This window comes from Monodon monoceros, unplaced genomic scaffold, assembly GCF_005190385.1.
Source record: "Monodon monoceros isolate NGI ecotype Baffin Bay Population unplaced genomic scaffold, NGI_Narwhal_1 Super_Scaffold_3, whole genome shotgun sequence".
In the NCBI taxonomy this organism is placed as follows: domain Eukaryota; kingdom Metazoa; phylum Chordata; class Mammalia; order Artiodactyla; family Monodontidae; genus Monodon; species Monodon monoceros.
This window is the reverse complement of record NW_021703780.1, coordinates 20,525,514-20,539,115: the sequence shown is the minus strand read 5'-3', so window position 1 is coordinate 20,539,115 and position 13,602 is coordinate 20,525,514. Positions and strand designations below refer to the sequence as shown.

At 40.2% G+C, this 13,602-nt stretch overlaps 1 protein-coding gene across 1 annotated transcript in view; it reads left to right on the top strand.

Moving 5' to 3' along the window:
• The first annotated feature begins 1,084 nt into the window (after positions 1–1,084).
• The window catches only part of KIAA0319 (KIAA0319 ortholog), a 71,493-nt gene continuing 58,975 nt past the window's right edge, over positions 1,085–13,602 (top strand). The window contains exon 1 of the mRNA XM_029242983.1: positions 1,085–1,182. The gene's annotated coding sequence lies outside the window, so the exon portion shown is untranslated. The remainder of the gene's footprint in view (positions 1,183–13,602) is intronic.

Sequence of the window (13,602 nt, the reverse complement as noted above, 5' to 3'; positions counted from 1 at the left end):
GGATCTTTCTTACAAGAAAACAGTATAAATACAAGGAAGAGTCTTCCACATGAGTTTTCTATTGTTCAGATGATCACCTTCCCATAGATGCAAATGTAATCTAAATACTTTGGGCACCTGGTTAACCTATAAAGCGTGGGGTTGACCTGGGCCCCTCCTAACACCTGTTTCCATCCTCATTGAGAAAGCAACACGTGCTCAAAACAAAGTAGGGCCTAAAGAGGCTACCGCTGGAGGAGTGGGACTTGTGCGTGTGGGGTGAATTTGCTTCGGGGGAGACATTTGCAAAGGGTTTTTGACCCAAGTAGTGTGCTCGCGCCTCCCTAGAGCCACCCTGGCCCGCGGCATTTGGAAGAGGCACTCATCCCCCAAGCCGTTTAGGACCACGGTGTCCGTCAAAGTGTTGGTGAAGGAAAGGGGGTGGGGCATGCAGGCCGCCCTGCTGCCCGAAAGCCTTCTGCTTGGTCGCCTGCGGGGTGGGAGTCCGTCGCCTGGGTACCCATCTTTAGAGCCCAAGCTGGGAGTCGGGAGCTAGGCAAGAAGGACTGCTGCCCGCCCATCCCTGGGGGCGCGTGTGCGCGTGCGCGCGCGTCGCCGTGGTAACGGCGCAGCGGAAAGGCGCTGAATCACGGGCGCGCGCTTTCCCAGCTCTAGCAGAAGCTGATGCGGGGGGCGGGCGGGGGTGTCCTCCTGGTTGCATCCTGACTAGACCGGGGCTGACCCCGGCGGGCCTGGCTGGCCTGGCGCAGACGAGCGGTGGCCAGGATCTCTGTCACTCCTGGAGGTGAGAGCGCAGCAGTAGCCTCATCCTGTCTCCGGTTTGGGCAAGAGTCTGTCCTCGGGGGCTATATCCTGGGGAAGAGAAAGCGAGGGTTTGGCTTGGATGGGGCGGTACCTCCTCCCTGACAACAGATGCGCGTACCAGTGTGTAAAAGTGTGTGTGTGTGTGTGTGTGTGTCTGTGTGTGTGTAGGGCCGGGAGACGAAGAAGAAGAGGAGCAGGTGGGACGGCAGGTGATGCTCCTAGCCAGCTGCTCCGAATAGGGCTAGCTTTAGTGCGGCCAGCAGCGCCTCGATGCAGTATCCTACTTCGCAACCCGTCTGGCGATTGATGGGAAGGGAGGGCAGCAAGTAGGCAGGTTATGCCAAAGAAAAATAAAATCAAGAGGCCCTGAGTTAGGAGGTGACTTTCTTAAGGTTCTTCTGAACATCTAGGAAAGGGCTTTTCTTGATTGCTGCACCGATTGTTTCTTAGTAGGGTGGAGTCGAGGAAATTTGCATCTTTCCCCAATCTCATGAATTGAATTTCTTAGACCTGTAGAATCGGTTTTCTTTAAACTTCGTTTGGTAATATATATGTGATCTTTGCTATTATTTGCTAGATTCATTTTGTCTCTGTATCTTACCATAATCTGAAGCTTGAAACCTTTGAATGGCTTTTTTTCTCTTTCCCTTTGAACTTCCTCCACAGAATGGATATGAATCACGATATTATTAATCAAGAGCATAAACCTCAGATTATGAAAGTCATCATTCTTTCGATCATTCATTCTCTTAAGTATATGGAGAGAGAAAAGAATATGATATACCCACTCATATCCATTTTTATCGTTAGATTTCTCATCTAAATATTTTTGTTTGTGGGTTAAATGTTAGTGGTTTTTCCAGCGCTTAAATAGAAAAATTGAATGATATTTTTGATGATAATAGAAAAAGTAAATTTTAGACAACCCCCCCCAAAAAGAACAAGAATTTTTGTTAGTGTTTATTTCTTTATTCCTGAAATGCATGTTCAATGTCCATATGTTTCAAATTGTTTATTATAAGAAGAACAAAATCATTGAGACTCCCGAGATGAGGCCAAATATAAAATTTTATTTTATGCTTATCATTTTACATAATTTTTCGTACAGATGATTAAATCTGGAAATGTCAGTTCAGCTGTAGACTTAGGCGCCATACGGAAACCTGAATTCCTCTGTAATTTGAAAAAGAAAAATATAATTATATGTCAAGACTTCTTAGAGCCACAGGTGATAGATTCATCACACCTTTGCCATATAAAATGCCAAGTCAGGGAATTAATTTCCTTTCAGAATAACAAAAATAATTCAGCCAAACTCTTTAGGTATTAAAAATAGTCAAAAGAGAGCTTCAGTAATTTATTAATGTACAAGAATGGATTTGCTGTTAAATTTTCTTGACTTAATTTTTTTTCTAGCCAGACAGATAAGCAGCATTCTCTTTAAATAAATCTGTAGGACCAGGCGTGACTGTTTCTGGGGCCGTGATGTATTAATAGATTGCCAGGTCAGATGGCCTGGGTTTGGTCATGGCTCTGCCACTTAATGCCTGTGTCACATTTGGCAAATTCCTTAATTCCTCTTAGCCTCAGTTTTTTCATCTGTAAAATAGGGATAATAATAGGACCAACTTAATGAAATTCCTATAAGAACTAAATGAAACAATATGTATAAGAGCTCTTTGCTCATTGCCTGGTATGCAACTAACTTCAATAAAAGTTAGTTGTTATTGTTATTCTTTTTTTAAAATAAATTTATTTATTTATTGGCTGCATTTGGTCTTCATCGCTGCAGGGGCTACTCTTCGTTCCCGTGGGCAGGCTTCTCATTGCAGTGGCTTCTCTTATTGAGGAGCACGGGCTCTAGGTGCGTGCACTTCAGTAGTTGTGGCACGCGGGCTCAGTAGTTGTGTCTCGTGGGCTCTAGAGCGCAGGCTCAGTAGTTGTGGTGCACGGGCTTAGTTGCTCCACAGCATGTGGGATCTTCCCGGAACAGGGATGGAACCTGTGTCCTCTGAATTGGCAGGCGGATTCTTAACCACTGCGCCACCAGAGAAGTCCCATTATTGTTATTCTTGACGTAAGTTTTCTTTTCAGGAAATATTTTCTATGTCTTCAAAATAATTTCTCACTAAAAATACAATTATTTTGATGTGACCAAAACTTGTTCTGGTTTGTAATGTCAAATCATCATAAAATGCATAAATTTTTCCTTGCAGCATCTTTGCAACAACAATAATAAATATAATAATTACAATCTTAGAGACACGTCAATTCCAGGTAATTATATTTGATACCCTAAGGAAGGAGCTTTGCTTTAGTAGGCCTGGAATAATTGCTGGGTTATTGTTTTATTTGTTTTTTAAAATCTGTATTTTTAGATACTATTTATGTGAATTCCATAGTGAGAAACTTTCTTATTTATTTCTGTTAAGCAGTAAATATGGTTGGACCAAAATAACATCTATTTTTGCATCATTTGACAGAGTCTTTTAACCAGAGGTGTTTGAATTTCAAAGTAAGTCTTCTTAAATGATGCACAGGTAGATAAAGATATGGTATTGGAGTTTTAACTCGAATCCCTTCCAAATAACCTTGGTAGAATGTTACCTGTTGGAAAGTGTTACTATGTCCAACCTGCTGTGCATTCTTTTCCTTAAGTTCAAATAAGCAAGGGATTCTAGTAAACATCTGTTTAAGCAATGTAGCTAGGGTAACAAGATAACTCCGACCTCAAAATGAATTTTCAAAGTTGGTTTTATTGCATGCTGTAATGTAAAGCACCAGAATTATTAAGTATCGAGGGCAAATTAACTCCAGTGTTGTCACCTACAAATTTTACTACACTTTTTAAAAAAATAAATTTATTTATTTATTTTTGGCTGCGTTGGGTCTTCATTGCTGTGTGCGGTCTTTCTCTAGTTGCAGCGAGCGGGGGCTACTCTTTGTTGTGGTGCGTGGGCTTCTCATTGCGGTGGCTTCTCTTGTTGTGGAGCATGGGCTCTAGGCACACGGGCTTCAGTAGTTGTGGCTTGCGGGCTCTAGAGCGCAGGCTCAGTAGTTGTGGCGCACCAGCTTAGTTGCTCCATGGCATGTGGGATCTTCCTGGACCAGGGCTCGAGCCTGTGTGCCCTGCATTGGCAGGCAGATTCTTAACCACTGCGCCACCAGGGAAGTCCCGCCACCTGCAAATTTTAAATGTTACAGTGTGTAGAATGTTTTCTTATGTGGTGGTGGGGAAGTAGGGCTTGCTCCTCTCTAGGATAACAATCCTGTTATTCTAACATTGTGATTATCAGCATATCTTACCTTTTTTTTTTTTCTATCCTCCTCATTAAAATGAAGTGTAGGATGTCTTCTTGTCAATATAACATAGTTGCCTGTCTTCAGAATTTTTTCAAAAGGATCTCTTAAGATGACTTCTCTTCAATAAAATTATTGGCTTTACCATCTCTCTCAGTATATGTGTACTTATCAGGAGGTTGAAATATTTTATTAATTTAGTATCTTCAGCCTCCTTGTCTTAAAGCTTCAAGACATTCAAATTCTAGGTGCCAAATGCTCAACACTTCATTGCTGTGTGGGAAAAGCTTCTTTCCAGACACACATGTGTTTAGGAGTATGCTACTAGCAGCTAACTAGTCTTCCCTCGTATATATCAGGCTTTCCTAACTACTCCTATGCAGCAACTGCTCCTCCCCAAATCAGGAGAAACTTTTTCTGACCTCATTTTACTAGACCTCTTCCACCCAGTTGACCATTCTCACTTTCTTGAAACGAGAACCTCTCTTGGTTCACAAGTTCCATCCTTCAGTCCCCTCCTGGGGTTACTCTCTAAAGCAGATATATGAACATGTCACACCTCTGCTTCAAAGTCTTCAATGTCATGTCCATCAGTGGATGAATGGATAAACAAAATGTGGTCCTTACATACAATGGAATATCATTCAATCTGGAAAAGGAAGGACATTGTAACACATGCTACAACATGAATGAATCTTGAAGATGTTATGCTAAGTGACATAAGCCAAATAGAAAAGGACAGTATTGTATGACTCCACTTATATGAAGCATCCAGAACAGTCAAACTCATAAAGATAGAAAGTAGAATAGTGATTACCAGGAACTGCCAGAGCAGGTAATGTTATGGTTCAGTGGGTACAGAGTTTCAGTTTGGAATGATGAAAAGTTCTGGAGATAAACAGTGGTGGTGATGGTTGTGCAAGAATGAATGTACTGAATGCCACTGAATTATACACTTAAACATGGTTAAAGTGGCAGATTTTATGTTATATATATTTTACCACAATAACAAAAAAAATTTTTTTAATCTTCAGTGTCTCCCCACTGGCTACTAAATGAAGTGCCGACCTCTTAGTGTGACCCGGACAGTATTTACTATTTCTTCTTGGTTTACATTTTCATCCTCTTATCTCATCATTTCCCACACATATTCTACATTCCAGCCATATGGAACCACTCAAAATATGCCATTCTTTGCACGATCCCATGCTTTCTCTCTGTAGTCAGTCCCTACAGCCTAGAATGCCTTTCTTTCTTCGAGAAGCAACCACTCATCCCTCAGGATAGACCTTACATGTAATGTTTCTGAAGTCTTCCCTCGAGTCCTCAGTTCCTCTTGCTTTGATGATAGTCTAGCTTGTGGCTGTGCCTCCACAATGTCCCTTATCCCATTACTGTATCCTATGAGCTTCTATAGAACAGGGACATTTTATTTTAAAAATGCATATTTTCTTTAAAAAAAAAACCTGAAGTTAATGTTTCCATTCTTCTCCAGAACTACATAAGATCTTAGTATACTTTAATCTGCCCCTCATCTTTCACTTCACTATTGTTTAGCATTTTTTTTTTTTTGGATAACATTTTTATTATTATTTCCAACACTGTTAGTCAATTTCTACCTTATTGATGCTTCTTCTGTCCATCTGTGCAGTTTTCCTTTCATAGCTCTTTTAGTGAGGACTCTGTGTTTATGTAAAAAAAAACAGAAACCCTTATTTTATTGTTACTCTTGAATGACAGTTTAGTGAGTATAAAGTTCTAGGTTGGCAGTTTTTGTCCTTCAGGACTTTTGAAGATGCTATTTCTATCCTCTTCTGGCATCTACTTTTTGCTGATAAATCCTGTTGTCAGTCTAATTCTTGCCCCTGTTAAGATAATCTGTCTCTTGTCTCTGGTTCTTTTTAAAATGTAATCGTTGTCTGGAATTCTGCAGTTTCATTTCAGTGAGAATAGGAATAGAATTATTTTAACCTGCTCAGTACTTCTTGTACTTCCTGGATATGAAGATTTTTGTCTTTCATTGGTTCTGGAAACTTCTTGGCCATTATCTCTTTACATTTTGTCTCTTCCCAGTTCTTTTTATTCTTTCCTTTTGGAGTTGTCAGAAGATGTATATTGGACTAGTTTTTATTTCAGGACTCTTACTCTTGCCTTTGTATTTTCAATATTTTATTTCTTTGAATTGCATTTTGAGTTACTTCCTCATACAATATAGCTTTCATTTCAGTTCATTGAATTTTTTTTTCAAGTTCATTGAATTTTAAAATCCAGTGGCTTTATTTCTAACTACACAACTTCTGATTTGGATCTTTTAAACTATGCCCATAAAAAAAATCTTACTAGGGCTTACCTGGTGGTGCAGTGGTTAGGGATCGCCTGCCAATGCAGGAGACACGGGTTCGAGCCCTGGTCCGGGAAGATACCACATGCCGCAGAGCAGCTAAGCCCGTGAGCCACAACTGCTGAGCCTGCGCTCTAGAGCTTGCAAGCCACAACTACTGAAGCCTGCACGCCTAGAGCCCGTGCTCTGCACCAAGAGCAGCCACTGCAATGAGAAGCACACCGCAACAAAGAGTAGCCCCTGCTCGCCGCAACTAGAGAAAAGCCCACGTGCAGCAAGGAAGACCCAACACAGCCATAAATAAATAAACAAATAAATAATCTTACTGTACTGTTACTTTATTATGATTTTTGTCTCCTCTCTTCACCTAATGTGTTTCACCACTTCAAACATACTTATTTTGTAGTGTCTCTTAGGTGTACTTTTACTTCTTTTTCTTGCTCCAATTTGTTACGTCTGCCACCTCTCCTTTGTACTGGTCTGCTCCCTAGCTTGTATTACTTTTGTTTTTAGGGTGGTTCATCTTCAGTGGGGATTGTTTTTCTGGTGGAGTTCTATGTGCTCTGTGTTGAGGACTGTCCTTCTAGACAGATTTTGCATTGCTTCTGCATAGGAGCTTAGCTATGTGTTAATAAAAAAAAGTTTTGTTGTTGTTGTTATATATACATATGCTTCATTTAGCCTGGAAATGGAAGTTATAAATTAGTTCTATAAGGGTTGTTAAAAGAAAGTCCCCGTAAAGAGGCACATCTTGGCAATCCTTCCTCGTTTTGCTTTCGGTCTCATCATGACATGCCTCTGGTTTCTTCTAGCCCCTATTCTAGGATGCATTAGTCCTTCTAGGCTGCAGTGGTCTTTGTGAGGCTCCTCATAATATTTTATAATGTCAGTAGATGTTCAGCTACTTTCCTGCTGCATTAGTCTTTGATAATATCTAATTCCTTAACTGACCCAAATTATTTTTGTCCCTGCGTTTGAAACTAATACTGTATTTTCCCTCCTTCTCTTTCATTTTTATAACTATTCCCATTTGGTTTTTGTTTGTCTTTTGAACATTCAAGTAGATTTTCCTTCTAGTTAGGAATATATAGTTATCATAATGGCATTTCTTAAAAAGTAATTCCCATCGCTTTGTTTTGTTACTCCTAGTTTGTTACAGAGTAAGTCCTAATAAAAAGTCAATTTGTTACCGAGTCCAAGCTCACTCTGCTCGTTCACAGCAAGACAGGCCAATAAATCGGAGACAAGGTGCTAAAGCAAGGAATACGACTTTATTCGGAAAGCCGGCAGACCGAGAAATGGCCGACTAAAGTCTCAAAATAGCCATCTTATCGGGGTTTGGATGACAGTTACTTTTATAGCACAGAGATGGGGAGGAGATGAGGTAAAGTAAAAAGGCCATAAGTTTTGCAAATATCTCCTGGAATGGCCAGGTTCCTGGAGGGGATGTGTTAATTTCCTCTTTCTTGTGGCCATCCACAGGTGAACAGGGTCCGGATATTTCCCTGAACAAAGGCACTTTGGTTTAACATTCAAGCAGAGGGTCAGGGTTCCCCAGGCAGGCCATTATGTACAGACAGTATCCTTTTAGTGAACAAAAGCAGCGGAAAGCAAGTTAAAGTAAAAGAAACAGATCCAACATGTAGTCAGATTTGGTTCTTCCCTGTTACAATTTTAGTTTATATATTTTAGGTGATTTTTGCTTTATAATGAGTATGAGAATCTACCATTGTCTTTTCTTCTCATTCCCCAAATATCCTTGCATATTTTTGCCTGTTTATTTTTTGCAGATGGATTTTGTTAAGTACTTTAAAGCATTCTGTTGAGTTTTAATTCATTTTGTTTCTTTGTTAACCTAATATATTGTTATCTTTAATACCTATTGTCTTTCCAGGTTATACAAGGTTTCCCTCCCCAATTATTCGTATCTCCCATTATCTCTCCCAGTACAGTTTTATTATTGTATTTAAAGATATTCTCTGTCACATTGTAAGTCTTTTTGCATATTTGTAATGCTTCTGGCCATGCCTAGGAATGGGGTCTCTCTCATTAGTGCTCTTTCTATCTGTATATTCGTCTTTTTTATACAGAGATGCTGTTGCTTCAAAGAACTTTGCTGATCTTCACCAGCCTGCTCGTATTAATCCTAGTGCTGATGTTTCTTTCATTAATTTGATGAGTTTAATGATAAAGAAACATCTTGTGTTACTCTTTCCACCATCTCCTTAATCATCTGATTCTTTTATTTTCTTTTATTTATTTTTTGGCTGCACCACGCAACATGTAGGATCTTAGTTCCCTGACCAGGGATCGAACCCGTGCCCCCCTGCATTGGAAGCGCGGAGTCTTAACCACTGGACTGCAAGGGAAGTCCGACATAATCTGATTCTTAGAACATTATTAAAGGAGGGATTTGACACTTTTTTTTTTTTTTTGGCTTGTATCTTCTCCTATTTGTTCCCTGGTCCGCCCTTTGGAGCTTCACAGAATCTGTTCGCTCCCCATTCCACATGAATGCCCTTCCTGTGTTTAAAAACCAATGCTGGATCATGTTTCCCTTAATGCTGCTTGATCTCCTACTGGGAAGTCATCTTACACTGTAATTGTAAGGCATTATCTCTGATGCCAGTAAATTCCTGGGTAATCCTCTGTGTTGATTAGCACAGGCTTTCTAGAACTTATTTTACTTTATCAGCTTTCAGTGGAGAAATTCAGAGCATAGATTTCACTACTGAAAAATTGCCAAGTTTTTACCTTCTTGGCGAGGCACCTAACTACATGTACTGTCTGAGTTTCCTCTGCCTTACCTCCTTGTTTTTGTTGGTGAGGATTTGGGGGCTTGAGAGCCCCTTGTAGATGCAGGAGCGGTGGGTCTACACCTCTTCTACAGGTACTTTCTCAGCTGCTTTCTTTTCAAGGCTGCTCTCCAGGCTCAGGCAGGTCAGGGGTGAAGGAGTGTGACTCATGAAGAGTTTATCAGTTGTCTTGGCAAGGGAAAGTGCTGCAAGTGAGAAAGACCAGGAGAAAGCAATCCTGACTCAGTTTTATCCTTTATGTTCCTTACCCGCTGAAACTTAGAGGCTCGTTTTGGAGAAACCGGAAACTAACTTCTGATTAGTGAGCCGCAGAATTTCAACTGATTCACCCAGAATATTCTGTGTACCTGTTGGGGATGACACATATCTATCTTACCTCTCTCAGATTCTTAATGGGAGCTTCAGATAATATGAAGTACGTAAAATTGCCTTGTGAATAAAAGGACTATTATAAATGGCTATTATGTTGATGATGAATATTATAAACCATTTTAAAATGTTCTTGTTACTAATAGGATAGATTATTAACTGACAGTATTCTAGCTTCTTTCATTTTGTCCTTTTTCTTTCATAGGGAATAAGTGAATAATTATTTCCTTAATGCCAGAAAGTTAAATTCTAAAGGCGAACTCTTTTTTTCTTAATTGAAGTATAGTTGATTTACAATATTGTGTTAGTTTAAGGTGTACAGCAAAGTGGTTCAGATCTTTTTTTTTTCAGTTCTTTTCCATTATAGTTTAATACAAGATATTGAATGTAGTTCCCTGTGCTATACAGTAAATCTTTGTTGCTCAAAGGAGAACTCTTTGACCAGCTAATCATAGGCCTGCTGATAAATGGAATTGAAAGACTGAACAGTCTCAGAATTGATGAACAGTTTGCCTGATTCAGAAGTTTGGTAATCACCAGCTGTCTTCAGAATTTGATGCAAAGCAGATTCACTGTCATTAACACACAGGACGTCTGGCACCTGAACTTGGACATCACAGAGCACAAACTGGGTTTTCCCCCAAAGTCTCTGGCAGACGGTGTCTGCACTCTCTCTGGCCTTTCCCTGTGCATGTTTTCTAAAGGTGATGATTTAGCTATTAGAGCACAGGACAAAGCATTTATTTAGAGCACAGGACAAAGCATATTATTTATTTAGTTGACCCCATTAGTAAGAATTAAATTTAAGGAGAAGGAAAAGTGCTGAGCTGGTTGAAAGCTAAGCTACTCCCATAATTAGGGAGACTGTTTAAAGCCCCATGATGTACACTTAAGGTTTCACCTTCTGAAAATTTTCCTCTTGGTTTAGGAACAGTATCTCCAGGAATATAAAACTCTGGTGTTATTTATAATGCAAAGACCGTGAGGCAGTGTGTTCATTTGCAGCAGTTTAGAAAAGATGGTAAAATGTACACCCTTGGAATCAGTACATAAAAAAAATAAATATAAACGTCTCTTACCTTTTCTTCCTCCTCACATACGACCTTTCACTGAACGCTATCCACCTGACCTTTGAGTTGTTCTCTTACCTGTTTCATCCAGTTACTTCCAGGAAATCACCACTTCCTTTCTAACGTTGCTTTGACTCTCCTTGAGTGCAGGATGCTCAGATGGTAACCCATGGCCTGCAGTCACCCCTGCGGTTAAAGGCTGCCTCATCAAAGACAGTTTTTGTCACAGTAGTGGCTGATAAAGCAAGGAATGAAGAATAATAAAAGACAAGAGAACATCTCCGGCAGCCCCCAGGGGCTAAGCTGAAATAGCAAAATACAGCTCATCTTGTTTGAGTTCACTGGCTCTGAAAAGCAGTTTACCAACCAAGTTTTGTTAGCCCATAAACCACAAACAGGACAAATTATAAACACAGTCTGTTCTGAGTAGCCTGCAGGAAAATGCTGTCCAGAAGATCCACTGGGATCTTTGAAATCAGGCCCCCTTTGAGCTGTTTTCATTTACCTCAGACAGGCAAGCTGCAACTTGCTTTTTTTCTGAGCCTGTAGAGGCGTTTCACTGCAGCATTATTGATAAAAAAATAAAAGCCAAATATCACAAACAACCTAATGGCCTAGCAATTAGGAAATGGTGAAGTCAGTTATAATAATCACCTCAATGGGATGTTGCAAAGTAACAAGAAAGAATAATGAAGAAGAAAGTATCAATAGCGATGAAGAATACTTTTGTGATAGAACGTTAAATGAAAATGAGACCGTGTTTCTCTAAGAGGGTAGCTTTGCTGAAGTATACTGGCTGGCTTACTGGCTAACAAAACCTGGTTGGTGAACTCCTGCCTTTCAGAGCCAGTGAACATGCTTTATAGCATGTTGCCACTAGCTATCTAGTATGATTTGATTGTCATGTTTTTAGTGTACATTTTTGATATTCTAGTTAAAGAACGAGTTATTTCATTCATTCAGCCTCCATCCGGCCAGTGTGCCAGAGCTTGGGGCACAGACAACAACCAATAAAAGGCAGTTCTTCTGGGGTTTTGTACTATATCATTTTAAAAATCATACTTTTCCCCTTGATCAGAAATGCTATCGCAGAAATAATGCAGCGCCTGAGGAACAGCAGAGTTTCATCACCAAGTTCATCTTTCATAGCTCATTCTGGCTTTTTATTTCAAAAACCAGCAGCAGCCACAATAAACCATCACCATTCAGCGTCTATAACTTCTGGCTACAACGTACCTTGTTCTGGACTGGAGGTTTCAAATATTCTGAAGTCCTTTGTCACTAATTCTACCTTGGTTCTGACTTGGCTGGTTTCCTTTGGGCAGAGATGAAAGAAAATCCCCAGTGTCTGAAGACCTGAGTTATTCTTTCTTCTCACTGTAAAATGGTTGGCTTTTTTTTTTTTTTTTCATCCTTAAACTTAGAGAATGCTCTTTTTTAGGTACCACGGAGTCAATAATGGGACAAGGTTGGAAAATTTCAGAAAACCCTTCTGTTGAAAAATATAAAGGATGGTGTTATGGGTTGCATGTGTCCTCCCCAAAAGATATGGTGAAGTCCTAGCTCCTGGTACCAGTGAATGGGACATTATTTGTAAATAGGGTCTTTGCAGGTGTAATTGAGTTAAGCTGAGGCCTTTAATCCAATATGACCAGTGTGCCCTCATAAGAAGAGGGAAATTTGGACACACAGGCAGCCAGGGAGAATGTCATGTGACAACAGAGGCAGAGATTGGAGTGATGCGGCTGCAAGCCAAGGAATGCCAATGACCGAGGCAAAGAAGGATTCTGCCCGGAGTTTCAGGGGGAGCGTAGCCCTGCTGACACCTTGACTTCAGACATCTATCCTCTAGAACTGTGAGAGAATAAATTTCTAATGTTTTAAGCCACCCAGTTTGCTGTGCGTTGTTATAGCAGCCCTAGGAAACTAACACAGATGGTAAAAGCAAGGATTATATTCCATATTTTTTTAAATTTATTTTTATTTTTAAAGCTATTTCTATTTATTTATTTGGCTGCATCGGGTCTTAGTTGCAGCATACAGGCTCTTTGTTGTGGTGCGCGGGCTTCTCTCTTGTCATGCGGCTCAGGCTCCAGAATGCGTGGGCTCTTTAGTTTGCAGCACACAGTCTCAGTAGTTGTGGCGTGAGGGCTTAGTAGCCCAGCGGCGTGTGGGATCTTAGTTCCCCGACCGGGGATCAAACCCACGTCTTCTGCATTGGAAGGCGGATTCTTCACCCCTGGACCACCAGGGAAGTCCCCGGATTATATTCAATAAGAAAGCACTTTGATGAGCACCCGAGGGAGCATAGAGATGGATAAGGCATTGTGGACCTGTTCAGGCTTTTAAGACCCTAGAGGACAATGATGCTTCAGAACTTTTGTATGAGTCGAACACAGCATATTAAAATTAAAACAATTTAAAAAAGAGAACTTACAGGCTGGAAAATAGGAACACATAAGGTTACTTAGAAAACTTTTTGCATTGAAAGCAAAAGAAGTTAAAAGTGGGAAAATTCAGAAAAGATGTGATGATTAAGTATGTTTGTACATTTTAAGTGCTAAAAACAACCTGGGCCTGGCACACAGGAAGCACTCAATATATATTACCTGCTAGTATCATCAGCTCTTATTTCACCTGTTCGTTCAGTTTTTATTCTAGCAATCCTATCTGAGCCTCCAAGAACTTTCTCTTCTCTGATTTTTTTTCTCCTCTTTTGTAGCAACTATTTTTATTTTATGGAGGCTATACCCTCTCAAGTCTTTCTGAGGATATTACTTACCATGTTTAAAGTTTTTCTTTGTCCTTTTAACTGACCTCCTATTTGTTTATCATGGTCCTTCTCTTCAATGCATTGTTTTTCTGTTTCTCAAACGTAGGGCAATTTTTGATTGCCTAGTCT